This window comes from Palaemon carinicauda, chromosome 11 (genome assembly GCF_036898095.1).
Source record: "Palaemon carinicauda isolate YSFRI2023 chromosome 11, ASM3689809v2, whole genome shotgun sequence".
NCBI classification, from domain to species: Eukaryota; Metazoa; Arthropoda; class Malacostraca; order Decapoda; family Palaemonidae; genus Palaemon; species Palaemon carinicauda.
In genome coordinates this window covers 90,940,271-90,945,270 of record NC_090735.1, presented here as the reverse complement: position 1 = coordinate 90,945,270, position 5,000 = coordinate 90,940,271, and positions in this window count along the sequence as shown.

Genomic DNA, 5,000 nt, shown 5'->3' with positions numbered 1-5,000 from the left:
TTGTCCAATACATCCACTTGGATAAAGAATTTCTTGTTGAAATCCGGTGCTTGTATTATCTGTTTTGAAATTAATATGGCCCTGATCCTGTCGAAGGATTCCTAGCACTCACTGGTCCATATAAATTTTTTCTTGGGGCTAGTCAAATCCGTCAAGGGAGCGTCTACAGCTGAAAAGTTCGTGCAAAAATTTTTGTGGAATCCTGCCATCTCTAAAAATCATTGTAATTGTTTCCTCATTGCAGGGGGTGAGGCTTTTCTTATTTCTTCTACGTTAGCAGCTACCAGGGTGATTTGCTCTCTTCCGACTTCAAATCCCAAGTACCGAACTATTGCCTTTCTAAATTCCCTCTTCTCCAGCTTAATCGTCAGAAGTGCTCCTCACACCTTCTCCAGGTAAATCATCAGGTGTGCTCCTCCAGGATTCAGAGATGTTCTTCCCATGTTGATGAATATATCACAATATCATGGAGATATACGGCTATTTCTTCAATCAATCCTAGAAGGTTATCCATCAGTCCTTGAAAGGTGGCTGGTGCGTTCATTAGACCAAATAGCATGACTGTGTATTGATATAACCCAAACGGGGTTATAAAAGCTGATAATAATTTTACGTTGTTGTCCAAAGGAATTTGACACCAGCCTTTTAACAAGTTGGTCTTGGAGACGAACTTCGCTTACCTAAAGTTATTGAGTACAGCAGTTGGTCTATAATCAGCGATTGATAATTATCAGCCACACTAATCGAATTCAACTTTCGATAGTCCGTACATCATGAAAGATCCCTCTGGTTTTTTCACGAGCAAGCATGGAGAACTGTAAGGGCTAGAACTTCTTTCGGCTAATCCGTTTTGTAACAAATAGTCCACTTCTTTTATCATGACTTCTCGGTGATATGGTGACGCTCGATAAGCGCGTTTTTTGAACAGTCTTTCCATGGTTTTGAAGTGTATCTCATGCCTCGTCAAGTTGGTTCATTTTGGAAGGTCAAGAGACAATTTCAGGGAAACTTTTAATCAATCAGTTTAATTCCTCTTGCTGCTCCTTGTTCAAAGGAGTTCATTTTTCTTCTAAGTTTCTAATGTTGGACGAATTATTCACTTTGCTTACTGCCCCTACCTCATATCAGTCGTCGTCTTCAGTGGATGGAATGGTTTGCGTGATACATACCTGAAAAGCTTATATTTCCTTTTCCCTTAAGTATGTTTCCAGTAAATCAACGTGTACCTTCCTTTGACTTTTCCTTCTTCCTGGTGTTTCGATAACGTAGGTCAGGTCACTGATCTTCTCCAAAATCCAGAAAGGTCCTTGGAACTTGTCGGTGAATGGGAATCTCCTCATTGATAAGCAAAACCAACACCTGTTGTCCTACCGCAAACTGTCTATCCTTACTTTTCATATCAAACCTTTCCTTCATTTTTCCTCGACTCATTTTCAGGTTTTCTATGCAAAACTTTATCTCATCAATCCTTTTCTACAAATTCTTGACATACTCTTCATCCATTTCCTCTCTATCTTTCCATTTTTTCGCCAACATTTTAATCGGTCCTCTTACTTCTCGTTCGAACACCATTTCATTTGGTTTACATCCCATGCTTTCTTGATAAGCATTATGTACCTCAAATAACATCAACGGTAGTCCGATGTCCCATTTATTTCCTATTTCGTTGCAGTACTTTTTTAACATACTCTTTGAGAGTTTGATGAAATCTCTCTAATACACCTTGAGTCTCCGGGTCGTAGGCAGTAGACAGTTGTTGTCTCACATCCAATAGTTTCATCTTGCCCTGAAACAATTTTGACGTGAAATTTGTTCCTCAGTCACTCTATGAACGATTTCCGGAATACCAAACTTAGTAGAAAAATCTAGTAACTTCTCAGCGATTACTTTGGCACTGATGTTCCTGATGGGCATGGCTTCTTGGTATCTCATCACAGGACACATCAAGGATAACATATATTCATGGCCTTTCTTCGTCCTCGGTAATGATCTCACAAAGTCGATCATTACTTTGCTGAGGGATTCTCCTCGCACTTCAATCGGGTGTAAGGGAGCTTTCTTGATGTACTTGTTAGGCTTTCCAGCCATCTAACATACGTAACATGTACAGCAAAACTGGCTCACATCCTTATGCATGCCAGGCCAGAAAAAGTGTCTCATAATCTTCTCTGTCATCTTTCTTATTCCCATGTGTTCTGTCTCATGTGGTACGGCGATCACCTGTCTCATCAGAGGTACAGGAATAAATATCTGACGGTATATGCCCCATTTGGCATTCTCAGGGATATCAGCGGGTCTATACTTTCTCATAAGCAATCCATCCTTAAGATGGTAGTAGCTATAGTCAATTTTTTTTAGCGAGGCAGATTTGCACCGACTCACAGGGGTGCCCTTTTAACTCGGAAAATTTCCTAATAGCTGATTGGTCGGAAGTATTTTTTTACGAATACCATCAATGCTTTCAAATGATTACCGAGTAATGTGAATCGAAACTTATTTGTTAATCTAAATTTCTCCCTTAGATATAGGTTTTGTCAATAAATAATGTTAAATAAATATATTATAAGGTATCGTGATGGTAAATCTAAATTTAATAACAACACCCACCGAAGTCAAAGACAGGCGCTTGTTTTTGGATGCACGCTGCATAATTTTGTTACCTTTCATATATTTCAACACAAATTGAGACAGATTACACTAAGAATAGAGAAAAACATGTTATTATAAACTTACTTTGAATACCAGAATCTACTAAAAATGTGGAATTGATGAAATTAACTCATGGTGAAAATAGCGGTTCCGGTTAAAGCAAGACTTCACGTAGAGTGGGTCCTGGGTAAAACAAGCATTCTACTGTCAAATACCAAAGAGGGAATGGAAGGGAGATTGTAACTCGGTGGCGAAATTATGAATTAATTTAATTGTGATTTTTATGCAATTTATGCAACACTACAGTATCCTCAACCGAAAATATTGCTATCAATGAAATCTAAAACGTTACGAAAAAAATAACAAACCCTTTCTATACGGACTTCCATCATAGGCCTATAATGTAAGTCGTATAAAAAGGGATAAGAGAAAGACATCAGTCGAGATGTTGGAACACACACATGCATGAGTGTGTGACATCACTGATTTATTTAGCACGTGTACAGGCTACATATTTTACACAATACACTAGAATCTAAACATTTACGAAAAAAAATAGAAAACCCTTTCTATACAGACTTATTGTACATCATAGACCTGTAATGAAAGGGGTTATTTTCTTAAGGTTTAGATTTTATCAATAGCCACTTTTTCGGTTTGAGGATACTGTAGTGTTGCATAAATTGCAAAAAAAAACAAAAAAAACAATTAAACGAATTCATAATTTCACCACCGAGTTACAATCCCTTGTCCATTCCCTCTTTGGTGTTTGACAGTAGAATGCTCGTTTTACCCAGGACCCACTCTAGGTGGGTCTTGCCACCCGTTAGGGTACTACCACTAGAGAATTATGTGGTCTTTTGACTGGCCAGATAGTACGGTTCATTTTCTCTCTGCCTACACACACACTGAAAAGTCTGACCTATTCTTTATATATTTTCATCAATCCTCATACACCTGACAACACGATTACCAAACAATTCTTCTTCACTCAGGGGATTACTTCAATGTAATTGTTCAGTGGCTAATTTCCTCTTGGTAAGGGTAGAAGAGACTTTAGTTATGGTAAGCAGCTCATCTAGGAGGACACTCCAAAATCAAACCATTGTTCTCTAGTCTTGGGTAGTGCCATAGCCTCTGTACCATGGTCTTCCAATGTCTTGGGGTAGAGTTCTCTTGCTTGAGAGTACAGTCGAGCATACTATTCTATTTTATTTCTCTTCCTATTTATTTTGTTAATGTTTTATAGTTTAGATAGGAGATATTTATTTTAATGTGATTAATCTTTTTAAAATATTTTACTCAACTTTTTACCTTTCCTCAGTGGGCTACTTCCCTGTTGGAGCTCCTGGGCTTATAGCATCCTGCTTTTCTAACAAGGGTTGTAGCTTAGCAAGTAATAATAATAATAATAATAATAATAATAATAATAATAATAATAATAATAATAATAATAATAATAATAATAATAATAATAATAATAACAGTTGGGAGACTGCAGCACCTCCATCTCATCCACCACATGGTGCAATAATTCTGTTAACATTGCATCCTTCCATTGCAATCCTATCAGCCTTTTCTGACTCACTTGTCCTACTTCTAACACCGAGTTCTCTATTTCTTCAAAGTGCATTGCTTCCTCTTCTTTCAAGAGCTCTCCTCTCTCGTACTATCATGAAAAACCTCGAATATGAGAGACGTTCGAATATGTTCAGGAATTCCTCGTAAATATTTCTCAAGCACTATCAGTTGTTCTAAATCAGGCATCTCTCTGTTTTGGAGCCTCCATCCATCTCTTAAAACATTGTTGTATCTAATAAGCATAATCAAGGAAAGCATTTTTCTCGTCTTTCCGCATACTTCAGAAAGTTTTCTTTTAGTATTCAAGGATCATCTGATACACTTGCAGCATGATCCTCTTAATTTCTTGATACTTCTTCCCCTGGTCCTGATACAAGGCAAGATACTCACTACATCCTTTTCCAATAAGGACACTGCAATAACACAGGCCATTCATCTTCGGGCCATTCCATCGTCTATGTGACCGTTTCAAAATGATCAAAGGATTCATCGGGAAATCCTGTGAATTTCAGAATTAACCTTTGTACATTCGTCACATTAAACATGGGATCGTGCATAGCAGAGTTTATCTCTGTTTGAGTTGCCGACCTTGCACGAGCAATCTCAGTTCGAATTCCCTTGCATGTCTTGCAATTTCTCTTGTCTCTTGTTCCTGTTCTGCTATCCACTTCAACTTAATCAAATTATCTTCTGCTGCCAATCATCTAATCTCACTGTAACTTCCTTTCTGCTTTCATTCCTTCAATTCCTAGGTCAACTGATACTTGCTC